General features: G+C 41.0%; 1 long non-coding RNA gene across 1 annotated transcript; it reads left to right on the top strand.

The window, feature by feature from the left end:
• The first annotated feature begins 5,108 nt into the window (after window positions 1-5,108).
• Window positions 5,109-16,661, top strand: LOC149750200 (uncharacterized). The gene is made up of 2 exons (XR_016392103.1): window positions 5,109-11,230; window positions 11,532-16,661. It is a non-coding gene; the product is annotated as an uncharacterized LOC149750200 (long non-coding RNA).
• The last annotated feature ends 462 nt before the right edge of the window (window positions 16,662-17,123 follow it).

The following is a 17,123-nucleotide window of genomic DNA, read 5'->3' as shown; positions in this document are numbered from 1 at the left end:
AAAACATATTTCACAGAGAGGAAACAAAGTAAGTAGCCTTAAAGAGGCCTTTTGGTTGAGGATGAGAGAACAGAGTTGGAGAGAGAGTTTCCAGAGTGGAAAGATACACAGAACACACTTCTCCCACTTTACAATCCCGTCTGGGGATTGTGACAGTAAATACCGGCTCTGGTGGCAGTAGGATTAGTCAAGGAGCCACTTAATCAGAAAAGCTCTTTACCCTTAAAAATACCCTCCATTTCTCCACTTACAGAAATGGAAAGAAAAAGCTAGTTGTGTGATTTCTCAAATCCCTGAAATTGTAGTTTGGGTGCAGATTTTCAAAGTCGTCTCTGCCACAGTGTTACTTTGATAAGCTGAGAACCAGGCATTCAGCTTTAGGGAAGCCAGGGATTTGGAGGTAAGCCATGGTGGGCCCAGCGCCAGCTCCCAGACTTGTGATGTCTTATGGCATTTACAACTCACTGCCTTCCATTGAAACCATTGCCTCAGAAGAAGGGGATAAGAAAAGAGTGAGCCATCCTAATCAGGGAATTGCCCTAGGCCATTGGGATACCTGCTCTGTTATGGGAAACCCTGTAGTTTGAGCATTGGTATAGTTCAACATGGCAAAGACTGGAGGAAAGTGATGCTAACCATGATTGAAGATTCCACCTCTGGCATCTCATATGCAAAAAAATACAAGCCTGCAAATCTCTCCACCTTTCCACTAACCCCTTTCAGAGTCATTAAGGCAATTTGGGGGCCATGAGAGCTGGTTGTCTGGCAACACCAGGCTCTGTCCACAGAGAGAAAGTTCTTTTTCACAAACCACAATCTTCTTCCTCAGAGCCTCTGCCCAGTCCTCCTTATTCCTGCCGGAATTCTGCCTCCTCCTTGTTATAATATTCCACATTTTCTCCACATCCAATAATGCAGTTCAGGGAGTCCCCTCTAACACAAAATGTAGTATGTCAGATGGTTTTAAAGTGCCTTAGAGGAAAATTAACCATGATTAGTGAGGTAGAAAATGAGGTGTTACTATTTTATATTAGCGTTGTCTGGGAAGGTCTCTTTGATAAGGTGAAAATTGAGCAGATAATTGAATAAAATATCCAGTGAGACTTGGAAGTATTAAAGAAAGATTATTCTAGGCAGAGGGAACAGCCAGTGCAAAAGCCCTGAGGTGGCAGAGTGCTAGGCATGTGTTCAAGGAAAAGCAAGAAAGTCAGTATAGCTGGAACACAACAAATAAGAAGAGTGACAGAAGAGCTCTTGGGGAGCCAGATCACTTAAGGTTTTAGAGGCTTTTACTCTGGGAAAGACAGGAAACCATGGGAGAGTTTTGAGCAGAAGAAGGACATGAGCTGACTTGAGTTTTTAAAGGATCACTGCCTGCTGTGTTGAGAATAGACTAGGGAAACAGGAAGGAAAAAAACAGCTAGAAAATTATTGCAGTAATCCAGGTTTGTGATGATAATAGCTTAACCAAGATCATAGCAGTGGATGTGGGTGAGAAAATTGGAACACAAAGACATGCTGAGAATTGGTAGTATTATGGATATATTTTTAAGGTGGAGCCAACAAGAGTTCCTAAAAGATTGATGGTAGGGTATGAGGACAACAGAGGAATCACACAAACGTGCAGGGGTTTTGGCCCAAGCAACTGGATTGATGAATTGCTATTGGTAGAGATAAGGCTAACTGCAGGAGAATAAGAGTTGAGGGGAAAATCAAGAGTTCTGTTTTCAACACATTGAATTTAAATTTGTATTAAACATCTGTGTGGAGGTTTTGAGTAGACAGAAAAGACTTCACATAAGAGGTCCAGGCTGAACTATAATTTTGAGCATTAGTGGTATATAAATGGTATTTAAAGCCATGAAACAACTTGAAATTGTAGATATATAAAGACATCCAAAGATTGAGCCCTGGGGCAGGACAACGTTTAGAGTTCAAGTAGTTGTGGAAGAGTCGCCAAAGGTGACTGAGAAGGAGCAGCCAATGATGTAAGGAGAGAACTAAGAGAGAGTGATGTGCCAAAGCCAAGTAAAGAGACTATTCAAGAAGGAGGAAGGGATCAACTTTATTGGATGCTGCTGTTAGGTCAAGAAAGAGGAGAACTGAGAGATGACTAAAGTGGAAAGTTGAAAAATGGAAGTTGTCCTACAACTGAACATTTAATGTATTTTCTCTTAAAGAAAAAAATTGAAGACCCTAACAGAAATATGTGAGACACATTTATTAATTTCCACTATAAATTTGGTGACCAAATTTCCTAAAGACTAAAATTGATACAGGTGGTATAATACTGGAGCAAAATATTTGAAAATAAGATTGTTCTCTAAAACTCAAGCCGTGTATATAATGACCAAGAAAGAGCCCTCAGCAGAGAGATTGGCTCACTACATTCTGGCTGTCTTTCCACCCCACTGAGAATCAGTGACTCATTCATCCATTTTTTCCTTTATTTTATAAAACACCAATATCCATACCTCTCTATTTCTCTATTTTTTCCCCTCTATCTGCCTATCTAACCATCCTCTGCCTACCAACCTACCTATCTACAAAAATAATGCTGCTTTAATAGAAGATAGCCTTAACACATAGTTTTTGCCAGCAAGATCAAAAGATTTTATAGCATTTTATTCTTTAATATTTGTAAAGGCTATAGAGGAATATACCATTTTTTTTTGCTGCAAGAACAAGAACCACTTTGAGAAACAACCTAAACCTATCATTAACAGTTTATGTCTCTTTGTATACAGAGATTTGTATTCTTTATGAGGAAGGTCAAGGGTGAGGCATTTCAGAATGCAGTAATAATTGCAACACTTCTCAGAATGACCACAAATTACAGTGAGGATAATGAGAATGTGTTCAGTGGAGTTTGAAGTGCCTAGAGGATGTTTAGGAGGAAAAAATGTCAGGTAGGAAGGGCTATATGGATACATGGGTTTGTAGAACAAGATAGAAGTCTATTCTGGGTAAATAAAGTTAAGAGTTTGAGCCATCATAAGATGGGAAAATTTTGGTTTTGATAGAGTCATAGAGAGAGATTATAGAGGCACAAAGGAGAAAAGCTGAACAATTACTCTGCTAAATTGTTCAGGGGACCTCCCTCTCTTTCATAACTATGCTTAATCAACATGACAACATTGTTTTCTCATAAAATGCCACTTTTCATTCCATAATTGTAAAACTAAACTGTGAGAGAAAATAGTGAAAGCAGTTCATCATCAGTCTTCACGTCTCAGCAAAGGAATATGCTGAGAAGTCACTCGTACTCCTTGATGCCTCCTGCCCCCGTCCAGCTATTTTTGGATTACAGTTGTTCCGCTATCCTGTAAAAGCCTGGGGTATTTTCCTGGGGACATTTCTGGATAGGGATATCCAGAACAGAGTAATCCTTCTCATGAAAACAACAGAGCATATAACCCTCAGAGATGGAGTGTGTCTAGATAATATTTAATTTGTTGTTTCATTTCTTCTGAATCATAATGTGCTTTATTTCCATTTGTAAGCATTGTAAGAGCAGACATGAAATGGCTCTGAAAAAACACTGCTATTTCTCTTTTAAGAGGTTTTTTACTTTCTTCTTGATTTGAACAATGATGACACTATTTGGACTTTCTGTGGTAAAGCTGTTTCTTTTAAAAGTCCGATTTGATTCTACAGACATTTTAAGTTCAGCACGTTACATCTTGCGCTAGCATCTAATTCAAGCTCCTAATTATATAACCATCTTTCCCTGCTTTCATTACCTCTTTTGTGATCAGGACTGGTGCCTTTGTGAGTGTATATGTGACACCTATAGCCCAGGATCTTGCAAATCAGATGTATTTTCATAATGAAACTGACTGCCCTGGAAAAATATTAAAAATTCATGTCTTAGTTTTGAATTATTAGAAAATTGAAAATGTATATTTTAATACATTGAGTTGTTTAACATGAATTTAAATGTGTCATTGAACAGAATAGTAGATATACTTCGCCATTCAATTTTTTCTTGGTACTTCAATTCAAAATGTTTTCCTTACTTTTTTTCCAAGAAATGTATTAAAACTTTCCTTATAATTGAAGCAAGGATTGTTTTTTGACCAGGATGAAAATCATAAACAACATTCACAATATGAGTAACATACATGGAAGTATATTAAGAAAATATGTGTGCTTTTATTTGTGCTGAGATAGAAGATGCTCAACAATTAGAAACCCAAATCACCCAACTGTGCACCCGAAGTTGCTTTGGCATGAAGCCATTCAGGCAAAACAAAAGTTGACAAAATGGTGGGAGTTGGGCAGAAAATGATAGAGGGGATAAATGGCACTTTGCAGTTGCCTTTTTAAGGAGCCATTTTAATGTGTGGACTTTTTCACACAATCCCCAAACAAACCATATTAAAATTTCAACTCCTTTTAATATTGAGAAATATTAAATATCCTTACCCCATCCCTTGGCAAAGAAACTGGTAAGGCACAAGGTAAGGGTAAGGTAGGGTAGGGATGAGGAGACACAGTACACATAATCAAGAGACATGTATTTACCAGACTTGCTCATTTCCGAAAAGGCCATCCAGTCATTCTTCACTAAAGCAACTGTCCGTTCTCTAAGAATTTACATGACTGAGTGAATGGTTCAAGTGTCAAATTCTGATTTCTCTTTTAAAGCTATAATGGCAATACTAATTTATTTTATTTTATTTATTTAGTTTTTGGAGCACTTTCTTCTTTTTTTAATTGAGGTATAGTTGATTTTCAATGTTGTATTAATGTCAGGTGTACAGCAAAGTGATTCAGTAATACCTACATATATATCTTTTTTTTCATATACTAATTTATTTTACATCAATACATGTAACTTCTGCTTAATAGTGACAACTGGCTTTTTTTTTTTTGCGGTACGTGCGCTTCTCACTGTTGTGGTCTCTCCCGTTGCGGAGCACAGGCTCCGGATGCGCAGGCTCAGTGGCCATGGCTCACGGGCCCAGCCGCTCCGCGGCATGTGGGATCTTCCCGTACCAAGGCACGAAGCCATGTCCCCTGCATCGGCAGGCAGACTCTCAACCACTGCGCCACCAGGGAAGCCCGACAACTGGCTTTTTAAATCTGAAAATGAAGATAGGCATGTATACTTTCTGTGGGCTTCCTGAAATAGATCGTATTTGGGAAAGAGAGGATATTGGGGCAGTAATTTCACCTATTAATATTAGCGTCACTCTCCATAGGGAATCCTTAATTTATACTTAATGATTCTCTCAGTACTCAATAAAACACATATATTAATATTCTTAAATTGAAAGTCTCCTAAGATTGCCTGGGGTTAATGTGTTGCAAATATTTCTTAGTAATTAAAAAAAAGGAGGGAGAAGGTTGTACATTAAGTGCCATTTTAATACACTTTGACTTAGTGTATTATTTATTGCCACACTGTGGCAAATGGCTGCCTCCAGTAAATGTGTCGAAATGCCTTTGTAGTCAAAAGAGCCTTGAGAAAGTGACTCCATAAAGTTTTCTTGTTTCAAATGCAAACCTAGGGATCAGAATTAACTTGGACCTACAGAATGTAGCAAATTTTGTTCTTTTCCTCATGAGAATAGTGGATGGAAAGTTTTCTTTTTTTAATTGCTTTAAAGAATGCATGATTGTGCCTTTTGGAAACCTCCAGATCAATCTCTTATTTTCTACTGCAGCAAAATATCAGATACTAGAATACTTGAGAAATAGTGAAATATGATTAACTTGTTATTTTATTTTTCTGATGTTTAAGAAATTTCTTTTTCTGTGCATGGTTGTTTTAATAGTCACTTTAGGAGAAGTAGGTGCAAGGAAACATTATAAAATATATTAGTCCTTTCTCCTGGCTTAATTGAATATTTATTAATTCAATAAGTATCTATTGATCATCTGTTTGCTAAGCAACATTGGATGAAGGACTGTATGTTTTTGCCCTTAAACAGTTCATTGTTTAGTAGGAAGAGACGGGGATATGAATGTAATTATAGGGTATATTAGTCAAACTAGGCTAACTGTTAAAACAAGCAGTGTTAAATTTCAGTGGTTTAACACAGCAGAGGTTTATTTCTTGGTTATGTTGCCATACACTGGGGGGGCCACAAAGAGGATGGCACAGGGTCTCTGCTCTATGCAGTCATTCAGGCTTCTTCCATCTAGTGGCTCTGTCATTTTTTTGGTCCTCAGAGAGCTCCACCAAATCTTCTACATCTGTCTAGAAGGCCAGGGAAAAAAGAACATGTAGTATACAAGGGAGGTTTCATGGACCAGGCCTGGAGAAGCCATCTTGCCACATTCTGTTGGTCAGAGCTCAGTCATATGGCTGCACCAAACTTGAGTGTTTTGATCCAGTTCACAGGACTTTAAAGATGTTTAAAAAAAAAATATATATATATATATATTCATATATGTCTGTTTTTCTGGGATTTCTGTTGTGATGCACTGGTTTATTTATTCATCCCTGTATCCATACACACTGTCTGTATTATTATTATTATTATTTTAATTAACTTATTTATTTATGGCTGTGTTGGGTCTTGGTTGCTGTGCACGGGCTTTCCCCAGTTGCGGCTAGCGGGGGCTACTCCTTGTTGCGGTGCATGGGTTTCTCATTGCGGTGGCCTCCCCCGTTGAGGAGCATGGGCTCTAGGCGCGCAGGCTTCAGTAGTTGTGGCATGTGGGCTCAGTAGTTGTGGCTCGCAGTCTCTAGAGCGCAGGTTCAGTAGTTGTGGCGCACGGGCTTAGTTGCTCTGCGGCATGTGGGATCCTCCTGGACCAGGGCTCGAACCTGTGGCTCCTGCATTTGCAGGCAGATTCTTAACCACTGTGCCACCAGGGAAGTCCCACACTGTCTGTATTATAAGTCTGGTATTTGGTAGATGGAGACTCCTTACCTTGTTCTCTTTTTACAAAATAATCCTGGCAATTATTGGCCATTTGCTTTTCCAACAAAATTTTTGAGTCACTTTATAAAAGTTCCATGAAAGAGCTTGTTCCATGAAATGTTTTGATTTAAATTGCATTTGACTATCATTTTCTTAGAATTAAATTTTTATCTGATTCACCCCAGACTTTATTACATTGTAGTTGCTCCATAAACACTTTATTGACTAAATGAAAGATGACAATTCTAAGCTTCAGGACAATGAGCCCATTATAAGCATTAACTATGCTCAGAATTGCAAACCAATTTTAAAATTGAGCAAAATAAAATTTAACTGTTGCAGATCCTCTACCATATAATGTAGTCCAAAGATATTATTATCTTTTCAGGGCACTGAATTTAGTCATTCGGATATTTAACTGTGACAACATATGTAAAATGCCTAGCACATCAATTAGTCTTGTTTTACATGGTAACAGCAGATGGTATGGTTGAATACGTGGTAATTCCCTTTTGCTAGACCACTGTTCTACTTTATTAGCAAAGATCATTAAATGTTACTTTTTTAAAAGTAGCCCAGGGAAACAAAAAATAAACATTGATGTTTTATTTGTTACTTTAAAAATATTATTTAATACTTATAAAGTTTATTACTACTATTTAAAATCAATTAATTTGAGTGCTAATAGTCCCTAATCAAGCTACAGCTACATTCCTGTATGACTATTTGATTGTTTGCTAAAGTTTAACAGCAACATACATAAAAGTTACTCTTACTAAAACATAAGATTATCTTTTAAATACCTAAAAAATTTAATATAGATCTGTGATGGTGAGCTTTTCCTAAAAGGTAAATGGACTACCAATGTGAGCTAATGAGTAAACTTTAGTATTATGTGAAAACTAGTTTGGCACAAAGTATTTTCCGAGGAAAGGAAACGCATACCAACTGGTATCCTTACCTGCAAAAGCATATCCTAGTTGAATGACATAATCCCAGGGTTGGAAGTTGCCTTGATAAGATTCATTACTATTTCCTTCCTCTCTCCCCATCCCCCTTCCCCATATGTCTCTGTTTCTAATCACGAAGAATAAAGTTCATGGCTGAAAGGCAGCTAGAAAATCCAGATGGGCAGCAGGAAACCACAAGTCTGATTTTCTGTTTATAGGACTAGATAGAGAAGTTGACATAGTCTATTAAATTGATGAGGTCATTAATGGTTCATTCTTTCTCTGAACCTATAGATAGAGGTGAAGGATAAAAAGATTCAGAATAGACCTAATGTGCTACAGTCACATTACAAGTGGTGAGAGAGATGTGAGTAGATCCCAAGCTCATGCCAGGAAATACTAAACACCACATTTCAAGGTGTCTGTGAGAAAAAAAAAAAAAAATCCCAACTCCAGCTATAATTTTACTTTACCACTGTCCACTATCAGACTGTTCCAGAGGACTGAAAATGACCAGAGCTTGTGCTCAAAAGCACATGTAGGGCTTCTAGACTCTAAAGCAGGCAATTTGGAGTTGTAGCCAATTGGCAGAGCATAGCTCTGAAGTAACAGTCATTTGTAAAACTATCTTGAGCACTAGAAACAAACACTAGAAATACTTACCAGGTGTGGCATTTTGAGTTCTCTCTTGTCTGCCTGAAGCTCAGAAGTAACAGGAATGTGCCACAGCTAGAGAGCAGGCCCATTCTTGGTGTCCTTGTAACCCAGAAATCATTTGCACACCCTTCTGCTCCAGCAGGGCTTGGGATGGAGGGGAAGACCTCGGACCCTGGAGTCAGACAGTTTGGGTTGGATCCCAGCTCTGTTATTTACCAGCCATGTCTTGGGCCCAGGCCCTTGGAATCTCAGTTCTTTGCTCAGTAGTATGGGAATAAAAATATTGATCAGATTGCTGTGGGGATGATATAAATGAAGTAGCTCCTTCTAGAAAAGGCCCCCAGGTCTCACATCTCTCACCATTGACTCTCAAGTGCCTAAAATTCCTTTATTGGTCATGACTGTGAGATAAGGCAGGGGTGATGCACTAAAAATAGAAATGTATGGGGTGTTGGTGGTAGGGGTGTATGACATTTTCAAACTAGCACCTTGGTCTTTATTTACTTTTGCAAACTAGTTAACCAGTCACTATGCAGAGAATTCATAGGCTAGGACAGAGTATAGAAAAGCTTGGAATATAAAAAGGCATTTAGAAGCAGAGTATGAGGACCTATCAAAGAGGGAGAGCCTGGGGTGGGAGAGTGAGGTGACACTGAAGCGCTTGGGTAAGGAAATGTGAGTCCTCAGGATTAGAAGAGGAGGGTAGTAAAACAAAGTGGGGGTGGAGGTGGGAGAGGAGAGTGACTGTACGCAGAAATGACACTTGAACTTGGAGTCATCCTTGATTCCTCTCTCTCACACACACCTATAGCCAAATCATCAGCAAATTCTATTTCCAAAGTTTATCCAGCACCCAGTCAGTTCTCACCACCTCCGCAGTTACCCTGGTTTAAACCATCTTATTCTCATGTCCCAGTTACCACAGTAGCTTCCTACTTGTGCTCTGCCTACCCTTCCCTCCTACCGTCTGTTCTCTGAGTGTTCCTTTTAAAACATAATGTCAGATCATATCGCTCCTTGCCCAGAACTCTCTAATGACTTCCTATTTCACTCACAAAAAAATAGTAATAATCCCTAGTCCTCCCCATGGCCTGCTTTCCTGACCCCACATGATCTAGCCCCAGCAGCCCTCTGACCTGTCCTCCTTTGGCCCACTGTGCCCAGCTGCACTGACCTTACTGTGAGTTGAACATTCTTCAGCCTTAGCACATTGGCACATTTTTTCCTTTCTCTGGAACTTCCTACCTCCAGAAATCTACATGACTCGCTTCCTCACTTTACTCGGATGTCACTTTCTCATCCCAGAGGCCTTTCTGACCTCCCCTAATATGGCACCTTGCACCCCCGTCATCATCTATTCCCCGATGCTGGTCTTGTACTCAACCACACTACCCAGTGACAGCCTGCCATGGGATTTGCACAGAGACCTCATTGGAGCATGAGCTGCCACACAGCTCATCCGTGAATCTGAAGCCTTTCCTTTGAGCTGTACTAATCTGAGGGCCAGGAACTGGGTTCTGTGGACTTCAGATGTCCCTGCTCTGAGATCCATCCAGCAAAGTGGGGTCCAGGGGTATGGCCAGTTCTGAGAAATCCTGGATAGCATATAAGTGACCAGGAACACATATCTTTTGCAATTTGTTTACTTTACCCTCACAGAAGGTATTTGCCTGGAGTCCTACCTAACAGAACATCTTACAAATATTGACCTTAATACACTTCTAAGCAATCTCAGAAAATATTTAAAATAAATGGAGACTAGCAAAACAGTCTCCTCCCAATAGCCAGGGTCTCAGCTATGGAGAAATTCCAGTGGTATTTGAGTCTCAGTGATGGCTGGTTGCTATCAGGTTGGCCAGAATAGCTATTGGTGTAGCGAACGTTGTGATGTGTCACCCAATTCCCACTGCAGGGCAGACACACATTCTCCCAGTGCTGGGAGTGTTGCCTGCTGATGACTCACAGCTGAGTCCCTCTCTGGGCCTTTCCTGTAGCCGAAGGAGCTGTCTTGCCCAGTTACATTCCCTACTGAGGGAAAGCCCACACCTGATGACTGGTCAGCATGGAGGCAAAAGGCCTGGTGTCTGTACCACAGTTTGAGATGACTCTAAAAAGCCTTCCCAGCTTCAGAGCTCCCTTTGGGATTGGCTGTAACCTTTCCTGCAACTACTTTACCAAATCTCGCTTTCCTCACTCCGTCACAGGAGGCGTTCTCAAGTGTGCCACCCCATTTACTTCCTGCGTACAAATCTCCATCTCAGAGTCTGTCTCCCAGGGGACTCACCTTAAGACACTGAAGAAATTCAATCTAATCATTACAGTGGCCTGAAGAACCAGCCTGCGCCACCTGGGGTCAGGTGATTGCCACTGCGGCTGATTCAGGAACTTGGGGAAGTGTATTGACTCTTTTTTTTTTTAAACTTTTTATTTTATATTGGAGTATAGTTGATTAACAACGTTGTGTTCGTTTCAGGTGTACAACAAAGTGATTCAGTTATACATATACATGTATCTATCCTTTTTCAAATTCTTTTCCCAATTAGGTGGTTACAGAATATTGAGCAGAGTTCCCTGTATTGACTCTTACAGACTGTTAATGAGTAGCAAGTGGCAAAGCCAGAGCTCAGCCCACACATTCCACTCCAGCTAAGGTTTCAAAAGAGAGCTGGATTCACTCGAAAGGCATGCCACCCTCTCAATGTTCCCACACTGCTTCCAGACTGACCTTTCAGTTCCTCACACAGGGTGAGCTCTCTTCTGACTCAGGGCCTTTGATTTTGCTGTCACCTGTATCTTAGAAGTGTTTTCCTGGAATCTTGGCTTGACTGGCCTCTTCTCAGCCTCAAAGTTTCAGCTTAATGCTGCATCCTCAGGGAAACCTTTCTGGAATGCCCATAACCAAAGTCATTTCCCCCACTCCATTTGATACCCATTTATCCCAGATCCTTGCTTATTTCTTTCAGTGGTCTTCATTTACCCTAAATGTTCTTGTTTGTTTATGTCTCTTACATAACTGTTTTTAAAAATTTATTCTCTCCCCCTACAGACTGCAAGCTCCATGAAGGTAGAAACGATCTAGCTCACTGCTGTAGCCACAGCGACTGGAATGGCACCAGACATATGGTAGGTTTTCAGTAAATGCACTGGATGAAAACATGAGCATCCTTTTCGTTCTTTAGTCTTCTCTCTACACACTACAAGAAGCTATCTGAGACAACGTACAGACACACAAGCTCTTCTTATACAAGGAATTGGCTGGAGCCAAACGACAAGGTCTGGAGAGAGGTTTGTTTCTACTGTCTGTGTTTATAATGCTGGCTTTGGTGGGGGTGGAGATGTGTATAATATAGGAACAGACAAATTGCAAAACCAAGTATTGAGGATGGGAGTACGGGTCAGCTGGGAGTTTCTACTTGATGCCATGTGAAGTTGAAATGCAAGTCCTCTTGCAAGTTCATGTGGATGTTGGAAGAATTGCTTTTCTTACATCTGTAGAACTCAGAGCCAGCTGGAGGAAGAGAAGCCCTGCTGTCTGGAGTCTCTGAGGGACAGACTGACTTTCCTGGAACAGTTCATGTAATGAAAATGAAACTTACATTGTTCACCCTTTCTAGCTGGGATTCAGAGTAGAGCAGTCTTTGGAGCCTCAGAGAAAGTTCTGGCTGACCAGCTGTGAGCCCAGTGAAGGAATGGCTAGAAGCAAGACAGCTGTGTCTGTTCTTGATGTGAGCCTTGGAGGCCCTGCAGGAGTAGGGCTCATGCTCTTATACATGAGCTGGCTCCCCACCAGCCCTACCACACTTGTACGGCCCCTGCAAAAGTGGCAAGGTGCTTAAACCTGTATGCATCCTCCCAGTCTGTATCCTGGCCAGCCTCTGCTGGAGAGCCATAGCATCATGAGGAGATACCTGAGTCAGAAGAGAGCCTGGGGCTTATCCCCTGCAGTAGTTTTTATGCTGGGTCCTCTGCTTTAACCAGAACAGCTTCGCTTTTTATCTCTTTTCTCCATTTCACTTGAGAAAGGCAGTATATTTCTAAAGGAATTAGAAACTACCAAACATATAATTCTGTTGTGTTAGAGTTGAGGAAATCAAAATCCCAAGAGGTGCAGTGAGGAACTGTAGTCCTAAAACAGCTAGTGGCAGAATTAAACTATGACTTGTGGGTGTTGTGTCTTCAAACCCAGCTCCATTTGTCAACCTCCTGCATTATTGCTGTGCCAGTCATTTTATATGGCCTTCTTTGTTACTTAACCTTCCAGAGCCAGTTCTACCCTCTTCCCGGGCATGACTCTTCCCTCCTGGAGTTCCAGAAAAAGGCACAACTATGGAAAAAGTAAACACAACTGTCCTCTAGTCCAACCCCACACTCCTCTGTCCCCGTAGACTATACCCCATCAGCATACACCTTCTGGTTTCTCAGAGCAGCACTGCTGAAAGCCATTCTGTCTAACTAGGGTTACAGGTGAGTAAAGATGTGATTGCTCTCAAACCAGTTCCACTCGGTCCATAGAGTCTGCTCTTTGATCTTTGTCCCCTCCTACCCCTTTTTTTGAGGGGCGAGGGGGAGATGGTGGTGAAATTACAGGGAAAGGGGGATGTATTAGTTAGTTATTGCTGCATAACAAGTTAATGCAAATTTAGCAGCTTAAAACAATATGCAATTATTATCTCACAGTTTCCAGGAGTCAGGAGTCTAGGCAAAGCTTAGCTGGCTCCTCTGCTTAGGGTCTCACAAGACTGCACTCAAGGGGCTGCAGTCTCACCTGAGATTCAGGGGTCCTCTTGCAAGTTCATGTGGATGTTGGAAGAATTGATTTTCTTACATCTGTACAACTCAGAGCCAGCAGGAGGAAGAGAAGCCCCACTGTCTGGACTCTCTGAGCTCAGGGAAAGAAGAAGCCCTCTTTTAAAGGACTACCTGATTAGGGCAGGCCCATCTAGGATAATCGCCTTTTAATTAAGTCAACATCAAACTGTTTAGGAATTTACTTTCATCTGCAAAATCCCTTCTATAACACAACATAATTATGGGAGGGATACCTCATGCCCATCACCATATCCTATTAGTTAGAAGCAAGTTGCATATCCTGTCCACACTCCACAGGAGAAAGGTACATGAAGGCATGGATACCAGGAGGCAGGGATCACTGGAGTCATCTTAGAATACTGCTACCACAAGGGGATTATTAGAAGGATAATAAAAAATGAACAAAGATTAATTCAGGATGAGGAAATGGAGGCTCAAAAAGGTGAGAAACGTACCCATGCTTACCTCATCGCAGAACCAGTTTTCTAATCTGGAGTGTCTGAAGCCAGGGCTTATTCATTTACCCTCTACTTCCTAACTCATACATTTGAAAAACAAATGAAGGCTATTGTGAGGTTCAATGGCAAGAAACCTGGATAGGCAACAAGAGACCTGTTTTCTCTTCCAAATTTATCATCTAACTAGCTCGATATAACCTTAGTCAGCTCCTTAACCCTATGTCTCGTTCTTTCCTCCCAGTAACCCACCTGATTTTTGTGAGCATTAGCAAAAAGTGTCAGGCATTGCAGATAGTAGGCAGCTATAAATGCTCATTAAACTAAAATGAAAGGTAGCTGTTTTAAGTGGAAGGAGGTTTACCAGTTGAACCTCTTCTCTTTCTGCCAAGTGCGATCTCAAATGCTATGAGTGTTGGTATGATTGGAGGAAGGAAGAGGATGATGGAAAGGCAAAATAAATGTCCCCAAGATATTGCTGCCCTTCTATCTTTCTCCTGAAAGCCAAAGGGACACACTGGAGCAATTCTGAGCAGACCAGTTTTCGGATCAGATTTCTATTTTAGGAACCTTGCTCTGACAGTGGAGAGAAAGAGAAGACCAAATAGGGAGCTGCTGCAGAATTCTGGGCTAAAGATCATGTTCACCTGGGTCAGGGAGGTGAGAAAGAAGATGGAGAGGTAGGGGAGAGATTCTGTAGATATTTAGGATACAGAATCTAGGACTTTGTGGTCATATATATGTGAGGAGTAAGATAAATAAAGAGCCTAAAAGGCAGTCTAAGAGTTCCTTAAGAGTTAGGAATAAAAGCAGCAAGGTGGTTCCTCTGAGAAGATGACAATGCTCATTATTGTCACTGTCTCCCTCTCACATGAGCTATAGCTTCTCACTGAGTCAGTACGAAAAGGGGGCTTATCAGAGATGTGGAAGCAGGTAAGGTGAGCACATCTAAGGCTGGGTCCTGGGGGCCATTGTTCCCATTAGCCCTGAATGCTGGAACTAGCAGCAGCATCACCTGGGAGCTTGTTAGAACTTGTTCCACCCAGGCACCTCCTAAATTATAAACTAGGTATGGGGCCCAGCAGTCTGTGTTTCAACAGGCCCTCCTGGTGATGTCTATGCATATTAAAATTTGAACATCATTCTAAACAAGTCATTTTGTCTGAAAATATGTCCATTCATAAAACCGCTGGGCAGTCAGGCAAAGTGGATGTACAACCAGGGGCCTATGAAATGGGCCAGGATTCAAGCTGAAGAACGGTTTGCTAGACATTGTCAGTGAGGAAAAGGCTTACCTTCCTTCCCCATCTAAAGATACTAAGTGAGACCTTCCAAAATCTCGAGAGAAAGATGCCTCTGATACATATTCTGTTTGCCTTTAGTCTTGCTCAAAAGAAAACATTTTCCAAGGAAAGAAGAAGTGAAGGAAAGGTGGAAAATGCAAGGGCCATGCGTACCACTTAGTTTTTCCCTTGGGAGTGCCAGGCCCTGCTTCCTCGCTGACATTTTCAGTTACCCCCCACCCCCCGCAGCTTGCTCAAAGGCCTGCGCCCAGAACCCCTACTGTTTCAGAATCTAGAGAGCAAGGGTGCGGATGGAAGGGTAGCCATAAGGACCGCTAACTCTTCCTCTCTAGTTGACTCAGTCAACCAGGCAAGGATTCACTGAGACCTGATGAGATATTTACAGTTCTCTCATCACTGCAGCAAGAGGGTAGGCAGACCAGGAGTGAGGCCTGGGGGTGAGGCTAGTTCCGCATGACCTAGAGAAGAGACCTCAGGATGTTTCAGTGCATACTTCTATCTCTGAGCCTCCACTGCATCATCTTCAAAATGAAAGAGTTGAGCTAAACGGGACACCCAGTATTTTAATTTTTACTTGTTCTTTTTGCCCCAGAAGTCTTGGTCCTACAGACGATATCAATTTATTTTTTGTAGCAAGAGAGGGTACTGTTCACCTGAACCTATGGTTCCCTATTTGAGGGAAGGGACTTTAGGATTTTCAGGATTGAATTGACCTTAGAGCAAGATAAATCCAGCCAAACTCATACACTCCTAGAGCGTTCTGTGAACATTTCAATCCTTGTATATCCGAAACTAGCATTTTTGGGGGGTGTTAAATTTCCATTGATAGATAGATTTGAAGTATGCAGAAGGAGCCAGTTTCACCAGCCTTAGAAATGGTTCTGGAGGAAAGTTTTGCAATCTTTAAAGTGTCTATAAGACACAGAGAAAGACCATGATTCTGAAGGAGCAACTCGGTCCCACCATTCTTTAATACCTTACCTTCGTCTTCAAATTAACGCATTGAATAAGTTAAGGTTTGGGTTCTTTTACAAAGTTTTTCTTTTTATATAATCATAGCCTAGAGATGACACAGCTGTACTTTCCTCCCACGCAAAATTAGTTCCTTGACTTTTACTGTGATTCCTTTGTCCTTCCTTTTTCCATTTGAAACAAAAGTTGAGCAAGACTCAAAGGAAAACAGAATATGAGTCAGAGGCATCCCTTTCCTCTAGAATATTTGGAAGGTTTCACTTGGCAACTTCAGATAGAGGAGAAAGGTGAGCCTTTCCCTCATTGTGTTCTTAAATGTTCAGTCAATCATACTTTAACTTGAGTCCTGCCCCGTTTCAGAGGATTATACATCTGTTTTGTCCAACTGCCCAGAGGTTTTGTGAATGGGTGCATTTTCAAAACCAAACATAATAAAAAAAGTAGAAAATTCACACAGAACTTCTGAAAGAAAGACTAAATTGTTTTCTTGATTTCCAATAACTATGGCACTTTTTTTTAAACATCTTTATTGGAGTATAATTGCTTTACAATGGTGTGTTAGTTTCGGCTTTATAACAAAGTGAATCAGTTATACATATACATATGTTCCCATATATCTTTCCTCTTGCGTCTCCCTCCCTCCCACCCTCCCTATCCCACCCCTCTAGATGGTCACAAACCACCTAGCTGATCTCCCTGTGCTATGCGGCTCCTTCCCACTAGCTATCTATTTTACGTTTGGTAGTGTATATATGTCCATGCCACTCTCATTTTGTCACAGCTTGCCCTTCTCCCTCCCCATATCCTCAAGTCCGTGCTCTAGTATATCTGTGTCTTTATTCCTGTCTTACCCTAGGTACTACATGACCTTTTTCTTTTTTTTTTTCTTAGATTCCATATATATGTGTTAGCATACAGTATTTGTTTTTCTCTTTCTGGCTTACTTCAATCTGTATGACATTTTCTAGGTCCATCCACCTCACTACAAATAACTCAATTTCGTTTCTTTTTATGGCTGAGTAATATGCCATTGTATATATGTGCCACATCTTCTTTATCCATTCATCTGTTGATGGACACTTAGGCTGCTTCCATGTC

Source organism: Delphinapterus leucas, chromosome 2 (genome assembly GCF_059928025.1).
Source record: "Delphinapterus leucas isolate spDelLeu-1000000601 "Yukka" chromosome 2, BTC_Dleu_Yukka2, whole genome shotgun sequence".
In the NCBI taxonomy this organism is placed as follows: Eukaryota; Metazoa; Chordata; class Mammalia; order Artiodactyla; family Monodontidae; genus Delphinapterus; species Delphinapterus leucas.
This window is presented reverse-complemented; position numbering and strand designations above follow the sequence as displayed.